This window comes from Rhinopithecus roxellana, chromosome 15 (assembly GCF_007565055.1).
Source record: "Rhinopithecus roxellana isolate Shanxi Qingling chromosome 15, ASM756505v1, whole genome shotgun sequence".
In the NCBI taxonomy this organism is placed as follows: Eukaryota; Metazoa; Chordata; class Mammalia; order Primates; family Cercopithecidae; genus Rhinopithecus; species Rhinopithecus roxellana.
In genome coordinates, this window is record NC_044563.1 from 87,631,003 (window position 1) to 87,645,044 (window position 14,042).

Below are 14,042 nucleotides of genomic sequence, written 5' to 3' on the forward strand. Positions count from 1 at the left end.
TGGAAGGACTATAACCAAAAAAAGGAAATTGGGAGAGTGTACAGCTAGATATTATCAACATTTCTCTAAGTCAGTGGGAATATGGATATTCTCCTTGTTTTTATTGCTTGTCTGTATTTTCTAGCCTTTTAAAGCATTTATTTCTCTGTTAATTTTCCAAAATAAAAATTTTAAATAGAAAAAAGAGCAAAGAAAGAAACTTTTCTTTGCTAGATTTAAAATGTATTCCAACAATAACAAAGTAATAACTAAAACAGTGTAGTGCACTGGCCTAGGAAAATAATAAGAACATAAAGGATAAGAACTATGATATAAACATTTATAAACTCATATAGATGAATATATTTTTTAAATATGTGGATATTTCAATAAGTTGTGCAATAAATGTAGGGGTTTTTTGGAAAAGTCACAAAGTACCAGAAATTTACGTGAAATTTATAAATGCTTAAGGGTAGGAAAGTGCTTTCTAAGCATGGTATGAAAGGCAGAATCACAAAGGTAAAACAGATTTAATGCACAATTTAAAACTATCTATGTCCGGACACAGTGGCTCACTGCAAAATTCCAGTACTTTGGGAGGCCAAGGCGGGAGGATTGCTTGAGCCCAAGAGTTTGAGACCAGCTTGGCAATATAGAAAGACCCATCTCTACAAAAAGTAAAGAATTGGCCAGTCATGGTGGCACACGCCTGTAGTCCCAGTTACTCATGAGGCTGTAGTAGGAAGATCGCTTGAGCCCAGGAGGTCGAAGCTGTAGTGAGCCCTAATTGCACCATTGCACTCCAGCCTTGGAGACAGAGAGAGATCCTGTCTCAGTAAATAAATAAATAAACAAATAAACAAATAAATAACATGTTCTATGTATTTAAAATATAGCCAAATCAAAAATAAAATGAAAATTTTGAAAAATATTTGTTAATAAATGAAAAAGACAAATGCTCATAACATATAGTTTTCACAGAATAAAAATGTAGCTATGATTACATCTCTACTGGCTGGTGTTTTTCACATCCACAGTCCACATCAGAAAACAGCAATCCTGAGTTGATTCTTCTGTCTCAGGTACTACAATTTTCAATATACTGCATGTAAAACACACCCTGTATCCTGGCCCCAACTGACTGGAACAAGCACCAGTGTGTGCTCTGGTTATCCTTTTTCTGACTTGGTAACAATCTTTTCTTGCCCTTCTCTGATCCACTCTGCTCTGTGTCCCAGAGGACTGCACACATGCATGCGCACACACACACTGCACCACACAGGCTCTTAGATCTCTGCATTCTTGTTGGGTCTAGCCAATTGAAGGCACCAGCGAAAGGTTGGAAGTGTGGGAAGAGAGGTTCGGGGATGTAGTCTCTGGCTTCCTCCCTGCTCCCCCTTGCACTGTGGTTCTGGCAGTGTCTGGTCCCTCTACCATTAGTGCTCTAACTAGGCAATCCCCTGCCACACGTCCACCATTCAGTGACACTAATTCCTTATCACCACTTCAAGCCTAAGGTCTTAATGGGTTTATTTTTAGTTAATGTTGTTACTAGTCTCTGAGTGCCTCAGCATCCCTTATGATTCCCCTTAACTCTGCCCACACCTTGGTAAACAGCCTCTTCATTAAATTCTCTCCAAAGTCCCCACAAGTTGACCTTCATTTCCTGTAGTCCCTGCCTGAGAAAGTGGATGATCACAATGCTATCAAAAATTAGCAAGGACCTACAACGTCCTCTGAGTTGGCTTAGTAAGATTTTATGCCTAATCAGAATGATCCCCATTAAGATGACACATCTCCCTATTTGTATCTCCTTCAGGTGAACTCAGAGGAAGTGGGTCACTGAGTTCCACCTCTATCTGGATGACCCTAAACTCTTGTAATTCTCTATGATGCCAATGCACTGGAAGCCCTGGGAGTCGTAGGGGGCTTGTTGTTATAACTCAGATTTCAACGGGCTTTTCTAACTCCTTAAGACCTAGAAAAGTCTGTGAAATTTTAGCCACTGTCAGAATTATGAGACTATAAATATTGGAACAAAACAGAAAATTATCATTACTTCCTGATGATGCTTATGAAGCCCGAGCAAATCAGCTAAAAAGAATACTATGTATAAATAATTTTTCCATAGTTGACTGCTTCCATATTTGTCATAAATTATTTTTTATTCTTGATTTTTCCCTCTTCCTAATGTCCCATTGCAATGGGATCTTTGGGGTGTCACTTTTCTGGCCAGAAACTTCTGTGGCTGGCTGGTGACACCTTTGCCCGAGTTCTTGTCCTATGTCCAGAAAGAATGAGGTATGCAAACCAGTGGAAGTTGAACAAGATAAAGAGGAGCTTATTGAGTGTTTCGACAGCTCAGAAGAGACCCACAGAGGGTAGCTCCTCTCTGTAGGCAGATAGTCCTGTCAAGTGTTCAGCTCTCAGCAGAGAGGAGGGCCTGGAGAAGGTAGCTCCTCTCTGCAACTGGTCATCCTGATATCTGCAGCTCTCAGCAGAGAGGAGGCCCTGGAGAGGGTGGCTCCTCTCTGCTGGCAGGTCATCCTGTGATCTCTACAGCTCTCAGAAGAGAGGGTAGCTCCTCTGCAGCTGGCCATCTCATTATCTCCAACTCTCAGCAGAGAGGATATCTCCTCTCTGCAGCTGATCATCAGTCCTCTCTCCATCCTCTCTGGGCTCTGGCTGAGCCGGTGGCTTTTATGGACCTCAGAGGGAAGGAAGTATGTGCTGATTGGTCCATGGGCAGCCATGGGTGGCAAGTCCTGGAAAAGGCACCACAAGCCCCCACTCCAGTTTGCAGGACTGGCAGCCCAGACCCCAGAATTCAGGCCCTCCCTCACCTGAAGGTGGGGCCTTACTGGGACTGCCCTCTTCTGCCCAGGAACCTTTTTGCCTCCTGCTGCCATTCATGGTGCCAAGGCTCACCCAGACTTCCCTGAGAACGGAGCAGGCACCAACAGCAGGGAGAAGCCAGGCAGGCAGTGGGAGCAGGCACTTCTGAGTCTACGAAGGCGGTGGGGGGGGCCTTCCCAGCCCCCAACAGTTCAGGGATGCCGGGAAAGGGGGAGGGTCTGGCTCCTGCTCCTGCTCCATGAAGTGGGAGGCCTGGATCTGTAGCCACAGATCTGGTTGCTGCAGCTGCACCTGGTAGGGCGGGGCTCCTGCCTGCTCCATGGAGCAGGAGGCTCCGGTCTACAGCTGTAGTGTGGGTGGCTGCAGGGGTACCCTGGGAGCTCCAACCCCAACTCGGAATAGGTAGGGCTCCCGCTTGTCCAAGGATCCCGCCAGCTCCATGGAGCATGCAGCCCTGGCAATGCCTCCCTGCTGCTGCCATCACCATGACCTATCAATCACTAAGTGAGCAATTCTATCTGATATTTCTTGAAACTCTCCATCTGACTCCATTTTTATTTTGACTGCCCAGACTATCCAGGTTCAACAGCAATCAAGGCCTCTTTGTCAGGGCAGCGACCCATGAGTCAGCCAAGATGAGCAGACAGGCTGCCTGAAGAGCCCACTGGGACAGGGGCTTCTGAGCGCCACTGGACCAGCAGGTGGCAGCAGGTAAATGATCAAGTGAACTGACTCATGGACATTAAAATGAAGCAGAAAACACTAGATGTGATTGTGTGAATGCATGTGGGTGAGTGTGTGCTTAACTTTAGATCCCAGTAGGAACACATGTTCCTTTCAAATGCTTATGACACACACAAATTGACCACAGATTCGGCTGCAAAGAAGTTTTTAATAAATTTCTAAAGATAGAAGTCATATAGAGCACAGTGTTTATCAAAATAAATTAAAACTGAAAATTGATAACAGAAAATAGAAAAAAATTCTAAGTACTTGAAAATGAATACCTCTCATAAATATCTTGAGTTTTTAAATATATTCCTTTTATGGCATAACTGGAAATGGATCACTATCATCAAAGGAATACAATGTATATCACTATTTGTCCAAAGTGGTAAACTGCAGAAAACTTGTAGCCTTAACACTATTTAATTTAGAGTTAGAGTGATTTATAAAATGAAACATTCAATCAAGGGGGCTAGAAAAATATCACTAATCATAAAGCAAGAAGTGGTAGAAATGAATTAACACATATAAAAGCATGAATTAAATAAATTACAGAAAACCAGTATACTTGATTTAATGAGGAAATATCTACTTCTTTGCAATAACCAATACTTGGCACATCCTGGATAAGTCTGCCCAAGGGAGAAAAGAAAAAGAAAGAAAAGAGATATAAAAAGAGAAAGGAAAAAAACATAAAATTAAAATAAGGAAAAGATGTATAACCACAGATTAAAATAATTTGCTAGGTTCAGCTTGATCACTATAACCATTTTATAACAAATAATTTGAAAAAGCTAAATGAAGGAATTGTTTTCCCAACTGTTATAGAGTAATACTTCCCAATATTTTTCACACCATAGAATACTTGGAAAATGATAATGTTGCATGGCACAGTAGTGTGAAAGAAAAATTTTACTTGTGCCTAGAAGCAATAGGCATTAAAATTCTGGCCATCTCAGCACATCTGTTACCCACTTATGGCAGGCTGGTTGGAAGTTGTATTCTAAAAGTCCTAGTCTAGGCAATATGCCAAGATTAGGAGGAGACAATAAGGAAGAAAATGCTAAAATGAAGAAACAAAACAAAATCATCAAAAAGTATGATTTTTTGCAGATATTATTATGTAATTAAATTGATAGAGAAAAAAATAGGGAAAACCTCAACATAAAATCATATGCAGAAGAGTTAGAAGTGGAACTCTAAGTTCAGAATCAGTAGATACAAGCAACAGGAAGAGGCATTAGAGATAGTCATCAGAATGATTAAATAAGGTATTGCCAATGGTTGACCAATCCCTTTTCCTCTGCTTATGCTGAGCACAAGCTCATTCCCTGTGAAATTAAAGTAGTGAGTGTGGACCCTAGGAACAGAGACTCAGGGTAATTTTCCAGGTAGGGTGGGCAAACCAAGATGATGGATTGCAGCAACAATCAAAAAAAATTTTTTAATTATCGACATACCCATATGGCATGTTCTACTCCTCCAAATGATAAAGGAAGGCTGATCAGAAACCACATGCATAGGTAAATACAGGGAAATTACCAATGAAAAAGTGAGATGGCAATCAAAAACCACCAACCATTTGAGGAAATTCTATGCCTTAAAAGAGAGAAACTGGACAGGTGCAATGACTCATGCCTGTAATCTCAACACTCTGGGAGGCCAAGGCAGGAGCATCAGTTCAGCCCAAGAGTTCCAGACCAACCTGGGAAACGTGACGAGACTCTGTCTCTACAGAATTTTTTTTTTTAATTAGCAGGCATGGTGGTACGAGCCTCAGCTACTCAGGAGGCTGAGGCAGGAGGATCTCTTGGCCCAGCAGGTTAAGGCTGCAGTGAACCATGATTGCACCACTGCACTCCAGCCTGGGTGATAGAGTGAAACCCTGTCTCAAAAAGAAAGAAGAAAAGAAAAGAAAGAAAGAAACTTAATTTCATTAACAAGAGATAATACCTAATAAAACAGATCACAAAACCAAAAAAATGTTAAAATTACTTCAATTAATAGAAACACACATTACTAAGAAGATTATTTAATTATGTACTGTAAATACTTTAAATTGTGATGACTGAAAAATATTTGAAACTTACTAGATAAAAAAATGAGCCAAAAAAGGGAATAGACATGATTGAAGAAGGGACTGATGGGCTAAAAAACTAAACTTTGTTTTTACCACCTAAAAGCAGAACAGAAAGAAAAGATTTGGAAAATAAAAGAGAAAAGTGGACATGCAAAAGATATATTCAGAAACTCAACCCCTATTTATTTAAATAGAGTTCCAAAAGGAGAAAATAGAGAGAATGGAGGAGAGAAAACAAAGATAACTTTAAGAACATTTCACACAGCTTAAGAAACACAAAAGTCTTCAGATTTAAAAGTCCCATTGAGTGACAAGCATGGTGAATGTTACAGAGGCACAAATCCAGATTCCTCCCATGGTAAGTTTCAGAGCATCAAGAATGGAGTGTAATGTTACAGATTTTGGGTACAGGGGGAGAACATAATTTGACTCTAAAGAAATAAAAAGACTAATCCCATGATTTTCTTTAGCAACACTTTGTGATAGAATGCAATAGAATTTCCTCAAAGTTCTAAGAAAAGTTTATTTTGAACCTAAACTACATCTAGTCAAACTAGCATTGAGGTGAAGTACAAAACAAAGCATTTCAAACATGCAAGATTTCAGAAAGTTTATTGCTCTCAGGTTCTCTCTGAAAGAACTATTCAAGGATCTATTCCAGCAAAAAAAAAAAAAAAAAAAAAAAAAAAAAAAAAATGAATTCAAGTCAAAGGGAAATCACACACACACACACACACACAAGTGATGATGCAAAACTCAAGGAAATCATATAATTAAACTCAAATAATTATTGATGCAGGCTGCAAAAAAAATGAGTTTGGAAAGAAATCTCAGTGTCAACATGAGAGATAATAATACAAGGCAAGAGAGTGGGTTTGGGGGAGAAGAAAATAAAAGTGTGCTGAAGTTTTACCTTTTTTTGTTTTGTTTTGTTTTTGAGACTGCACCTCACTCTGTTGCCCAGCCTGGACTGCAGTTCACTGCAACCCCCACCTCCTGAGTTCAAGCAATTCCCATGCCTCAGCCTCCCAAGTAGCTGGGACTACAGGCACGAGCCACCACACCCAGCTAATTTTTGTATTTTTAGTAGAAACGGGGTTTCATCATGTTGGCCAGGCTGGTCTCGAACTCCTTGTCTCAGGTGATCTGCCCGCCTTGGCCTTCCAAAGTGTTGAGATTACAGGCGTGAGCCACCATGCCTGACCTGAAATTTTAATCTTGTTTAGGGAAAAGGATATAGTGAATAGATATATTGACTAATTATATAAATCAACCTAAAATATTTAAAAATCAAAATTCTTAAAATTAAAATTCCTTGGCCGGGAACAGTGGCTCACTCCTATAATCTCAGCACTTTGGGAGGCCAAGGCGGGCGGATAATGAGGTCAGGAGATAGAGACTATCCTGGTTAACACAGTGAAACCCCGTCTGTACTAAAAATACAAAAAATTAGCCAGGCTTGGTGGCGAGCACCTGTAGTCCCAGCTACTTGGGAGGCTGAGGCAGGAGAAGGGCATGAACCCAGGAGGCAGAGCTTGCAGTGAGCTGAGATCCGGCCACTGCACTCCAGCCTGGGTGACAGAGCCAGACTCTATCTCAAAAAAAAAAAATTGTTTCTATTTTAATTTGGTTGTACTTTGTTCTTAATTCTTGAGACAGTCACTAAGGACAGATACTTTTACCCCTAGAAATACTGTTTCACTTCATGAGAGATTATTTCAAAAGTTATCTTCAGCCCCCATGGCACCCTCTCACTCGCCTTAACCAGTCCATCACTAATGGTCATGCCAGTTTCATCCCAATACCTCCCCAGTCTATCTGTCTCTTTTGTAACCACCACAGTTCAGCCCATCACACCTCTTACCTGGACAGCCTCAATAGTCAGCCAACTGTAATCCCCGTATCAGTATCTGTTTCCCATTGCCTACACTGCAACTTCTCAAAGATCTTCTCAAAATGCAAATCTGTTCATGTCTGCTCTTGGCTTAAAACTTTTTGATGTCATTAGGTGTACATAAGAGACTTCAATTATAATCGAGGTCATATTTTTTAAAAGCATTATCCTATCATCGTATTCCATTTAAGTTAGTAGCAGTTACATGTATATTTATTACATTATTCTCTGTCATCTATATATGAAACATTTCTCACATGAGAAAAACAGCCAAAAGTTCAAAACAAACAAAAAATCAAAATCAAAATATAGCAACAGAGGTTTTTCAATTGCATCCTTAATGAAGTATTGAAGTTTCCTACGTCCAATCCTTGCTCATGGGCCATGCTAATCTTCTCTGTATCCAATTTTAGTACATGTGCTCCCAAAGCGAGCACCATATGTCTAAACCTAAGACCTCTTCAGTTATGATATTAATACTTCTCATACTTCTTTGAGTTCTTTGTCTGAGATTTCTTTTTGCCACAGAACTTTTGTTGTTTCTGCCCATGGCTCTCTCTGCCACCTACTCTCTACAAACTCCCTGGTTAATTCCTATTTAAACTTCAGATTTAAATGTAAATATCACTTTCTTGGAGATGTCTTTCTTAACCTATCCAGCCTAGGTCAAGATAGGTAGATCAATAGATAGATGATTGATAGACAGATAGTCTTATTGGTTTGCATTACATATCCCTCCAAACACCTATTGGCTTGTGATACTGTGCTGATTTATGTAATTATTTTATGTATGTATTTTGCTATTTACTATAAACCCCATATGGGCAGGAACAATGTCTGTTTCGGTTCCTTATTTTCAAGTCTACCATGGAATGACCCCTTGGTAAATGTGAATTGAATGAAGAAGAAAAGGGACATGCTGTGCCTAGGATATGGTCAAAACTCAGAACCTAGAGTTAAAGGGAAAGGTATTCTATTGCCTCTTCTGCCACTTAGCTTTGGACAATATGCATGTGAGTTGAATGAAGAAAAAAAGGGACATGCTGTGCCTAGGGTGTGGTCAAAACTTAGAACCTGGAGTTAAAGGGAAAGGTATTCTATTGCCTCTTCTGCCACTTAGCTTTGGACAATGCAGTTAAGCCTTCCCAGCTAGGTTTCTTCATGAGTAAGATGAAGGTAATAGTAGTGCCCCTGCTACAGGACCATTAAGAGCATTAAATGAGAAAGCTCACCAGCGTACCCGGCTCATAGTAGACACTCAAATCGTTATTCATTATATTTTCATACTTCTGTATTTTTCTTCTTTTGTTACAAAATTTTCACATTGACAGGGTCTCCCTCTCTGCTTATGCCCTTCTGGTTGTAATGTGTTGATCTTTTGTGTCAAACTGAAACTGCTTTCCATTTCAGGCCGTCTGTAGAGCATTCACACCAGTTAGAATGGCAATCATTAAAAAGTCAGGAAACAACAGGTGTTGGAGAGGATGTGGAGAAATAGGAACACTTTTACACTGTTGGTGGGATTGTAAACTAGTTCAACCATTATGGAAAACAGTATGGCGATTCCTCAAGGATCTAGAACTAGATGTACCATATGACCCAGCCATCCTACTACTGGGTAGATACTCAAAGGATTATAAATCATGCTGCTATAAAGACACATGCACACATATGTTTATTGCGGCACTATTCACAATAGCAAAGACTTGGAATCAACCCAAATGTCCATCTGTGGCAGACTGGATTAAGAAAATGTGGCACATATACACCATGGAATACTATGCAGCCATAAAAAAGGATGAGTTTGCATCCTTTGTAGGGACATGGATGCAGCTGGAAACCATCATTCTTAGCAAACTATCACAAGAACAGAAAACCAAACACCGCATGTTCTCACTCATAGGTGGGAACTGAACAATGAGATCACTTGGACTTGGGAAGGGGAACATCACACACCGGGGCCTATCATGGGGAGGGGGGAGAGGGGAGGGATTGCATTGGGAGTTATACCTGATATAAATGATGAATTGATGGGTGCTAACGAGTTGATGGGTGCAGCACACCAACATGGCACAAGTATACATATGTAACAAACCTGCACGTTATGCACATGTACCCTAGAACTTAAAGTATAATAAAAAAAAAAAAAAAAAAGAAAGATAGGAGGAGGAGATGATGGCGCTGCCATTTATCTGTCAGATGTGTCACTCTCTGTGAGGGGCTGGGTTAGCCTGGCACAGTCCTGGGGTTCCACGGGCTGCAGGGAACCCACCCGAGATAGAGACCTCTGGGCTGGGCCCCTTGTTTTTCCTTTTGCTCAGTTGAATCCTTGGTTTTTATTTTTCTTTAGGGAAAACATGACTGTGTTTTTCTCGTAGATTTGTTTTGTTTTATTTTTACTTCAGATTCATGTGCTTATATTGGACAAATCTTAAAGCCTCCATGTGTTATCCAAGGAAAAATGTATTGCTTTTTATTGAGTTGAAACTGATCAAGCTATCAAAAATCCATGCCTGGCTGAGGCTGTCTTAAGTTTGGTCAACTTCTCTAGGTTCGGCAAGATTTTGTAACTATTACTAAAGTCTGTGGTGGCAAAGGGGCTCCATGAAGGGAAATGTCTGGATTTAAAGTAGACTTTAATTACATCTCATACCCCTGCTCTAGACCAATGTTTAACCCCAGGGAGAAGCTTAAAAGTGTGACTCTGTTCGAAACTCAGGAGTCATTTTAACCTAATTGCTCCCTTATAGCTTAAAGGGGATACCTAAGCCTTTAAAAATAAACTCATAGTCCCTGATTCCTGATTCTAGTTTCCCTGAGTAAGTGCTCCCTGAGGATCTGCACACTATCGCTAATTTCAGTAAATGTTTTTATGGTCTTGGCTGTAGAGTTAATGCCTAACAAGTTCCAGAGGAACCAATTTCCTGCTCAAGGAAACATCCTTACCAAGTTTCCTAATTATTTCCAGTCATTGCCCTGTAGAATCCAACTGGCCAGGGGAGGCTGTTAATAGGCCACAGGTGGCAGCTACAGTTAAGTTACCAAGGAAACAGATCAACTGTGCAGAGAGCGATGTTTGACACAAGGAGACCAGGGACTTGTAAATACGTGTATTTCCTGCCACCTCTTGTTTCCTGAGGTGGGGGGAATCAGGACATACATCCTCCCTCTCAAAGTCATTGAGAAATCGACTATAGTGAATTCTCCAAGCCAACATTCTGAAATTTTTGGTCTCAAGACTCCTTATACTTCTACAATTTCTAGAAAACCTCAAAGAGTTTTTGTTTATGTAGATTATAGCAATTCATATTTACTATATTCAATTTTAAAACTAAGATTTTAAAAACATTTAACTCATTCAAAAATAATAACTTTGTTACATGTTGACACAGAAATACCAATTTTGATCAAAAATATTTAAAAGATGTTATTGTTTTACTTTTCGCAAATCTCTTTAATATCTGGCTTAGAACACAACTGAATTCTCTGTTTCTGCATTCACATCTGTCGTGATATAATGCATCATGTAGCTTCTGGAAAACTACATTCTTGGACAAATGAGAGATAAAAGGCAAATAATATTTTTAAATTACTATGAAAATAATTTTGATCTCACAGTACTCATAAAAGGGTCTCAGGGTCTCCCAGAGGCCCCAAAACCAACTTTGAGGACCACTATTCTAAACAAAACTGCACTAAAAGATGGTCATTGAATAGCTTTATCTGAATGGAACACAAAGCAAAGCAATTGACTGAAAGACAAGTTTGCAATTATGAAGGTGGGAGCATCTGTGCTCTGCTCTTCATATTTCTGCTACTTTTGGCCATCCTGACCTACAGGAACTTCCAGCCTCCTGTCCAGACAGCCTTATAATGACATCTGGCCCTAACACCAAACATAGGTTTGCTGCAATTTTCTTTTGAAACAGTGACTTGAAATTCTATAAACTGCCAAGTATCAGCAGTCCATAGAGTTTTTAAGCAAAGGCTACAATGTTAGGAAAAAGTAGGTAATATTTGGCAGCAATAATCACAGAGACCGAAAGAATTTTCATTTGTAATAAACGTCTGGCTTTCCCCACCTTTAAAAAGGCCTGTCTGAGAAGCCGAAAGATATGGGAAACATGAACTTTCTAAAAGGAATTGCCCTTACGTACTTCCCAAAAGTGACTATATCTTATGCCCAAATTGCATATACTGATGGGATTCTTTGGATGCCAAAAGAGTTGCACAAGGACACATGATGATCTCAAGCGGTGTGTCAGATCTCCAAGAACATCCAGTATTGATTTGAACAACTCTGCCCACAATCTCTGCTTAAGACCTATTATTCCAGCCATACAGTTCTACCCAATCTGGCCACCTCTGTAAGGCTGTTTGAGCCTGGGCTACATATTGGAGACAAGATCTTAGTGCACAGCCACTAACGCAATGCCTGGGGCACTAAAGCCCAACGTGAGGGTACTTTCAGTTCCTGTTCTTTTATCACATGAGAGGCAGTAGAATACACCTACTAGTCAAAAGCACAAACTCTGAAGTCCAAGAAACCTGTGTTCTAGTCCTACCCTGTCACAAAATAATTTTGAATATTTGGACAAATTATTTAGTATCTTTCAGCTCCTTTGTCAAATGGTATTGTTGTGAAGATTAAATTAGTTCATACATGTAAGACACTTAGTAAGGTATAGAGTATTCAATAAACACTAGCTACTTTTTTAAGGGACGGGGAATCCTTAAGTTGCCCGTGCTGGTCTGGAACTCCTGGGCTCAAGAGATCCTCCCGCCTCAGCCTCCAAAAGTGCTGGGATCACAGGCATGAGCCACCATGCACAGCCTATACTAGCTATTATTAAAATACAAATTTTATTTTGTTTTGCCCATGTGTTACTTTCTTCAGTGACTCCCTATACCTTTTTAAATTGAGTTGAATCTCTTTTTCTTAAGTCATAACATTTTTATGGTGTGGCATCACTTCCTGCCGCCCCCACCACTACCAGCGTTGTATGCAGATGTCACACAGTTCTACTCAGAGACCTTAAACTCCCTCATGCTTTCCAAACACCAGCCTTAACATAGATGTAGAGTCCTCTTTCTTGTTTTTCCCATATAACTAACTCTTATTGGTCTTATAAAACATGACCATAATTGTCCCTATCATGAAGCCTTTCCTGACGTTTGCCTTTTTTTTATTATTTTGGGCAAATTCTTTTTTTTTTTTTTCAATTTTTAAAATTTATTCTATATTTCAATAGATTTTGGGGGGAACAGGTGGTGTTTGGTTACATGAATACATTCTTTAATGGTGATTTCTGAGATTTTGGTGCACCCATCACCCATGCAGTATACACTGTACCCAGTGTGTAGTCTTTTATTCCTCACCCTTCTCCACCCTCTCCCCCAAGTCACCAGTGTCCACTGTATCCTTCGTTTGCCTTTGCATCCTCATAGCTTAGCTCCCCCTTATAAGTGAGGACATACGATGTTTGGTTTTCCATTCCTGAGTTACTTCGCTTAGAATAATAGTCGCCAGTTCCATCCAGGTTGCTGCGAATACCATTGTTTTGTCCTTTTTATGGCTAAGTAGTATTCCATGGTATATATATACCACATTTTCTTTATCCACTCATTGACTGATGGGCATTTGTGCTGGTCCCAAATTTTTGTAATTGCATTTACAAATTGCACTGCTATAGACATGCATGTGCAAGTAACTTTTTCATATAATGATTGTTTTTCCTCTAGGAAGATATATAGTAGTGATATTGCTGGATCAAATGGTAGGTCTACTTTTCATTATTTAAGGAATCTCCACACTGTTTTTTGTAGTGGTTGTACTAGTTTGCATTCCCACCAACAGTATAAAAGTATTCCCTTTTCACCACATCCATACCAACATCTGTCATTTTTTTATTAAGGTCATTCTTGCACAAGTAAGGTGGTATTACATTGTGGTTTTGATTTTTATTGCCCTGATCATTAGTAATGTTGAGCTTTTTTTATATATTTGTTGGTCATTTGTATATCTTCTTTTAAGAATTGTCTATTCATGTCCTTAACCCTCTTTTTGATGGGACTGATTATTTTTTTCTTGCTGATTTGAGTTCTTTGTAGAATCTGAATATTAGTTCTTTGCCAGATGTATAGATTGCGAATACTTTTCTTCCACTCTGTGTGTTGTCTGTTAACTCTACTGATTATGTCTTTGCTGTGCAGAAACTTTTTAGTTTAACTAAGTCTCATCTATTTATCTTTGTTTCTGTTACATTTGCTTTTGGGCTCTTGGTTATGAAGTCTTTGCCTAAGCCAGTGTCTAGAAGGACTTTTCCGATGTTATCTTCTAGAATTTTATGGTTTTAGGTCTTAGAATTAAGTCTTTGATTCATCTTGAGTTCATTTTTGTATAAGATGAGAGATCAGGATCCAGTTTCCTTCTTCTACATGTGGCTTGCCAGTTATCGCAGCACCATTTGTTGAATAGGGTTTCCTTTCCCCAGTTCAAATTTTTGT

The 14,042-nt window shown here is 39.6% G+C and overlaps 1 pseudogene; it reads right to left on the reverse strand.

Annotated features, from left to right (window-relative positions):
- Positions 1-7,875: 7,875 nt before the first annotated feature.
- On the reverse strand, positions 7,876-7,972 carry LOC115893728 (annotated as a pseudogene).
- Positions 7,973-14,042: the final 6,070 nt, after the last annotated feature.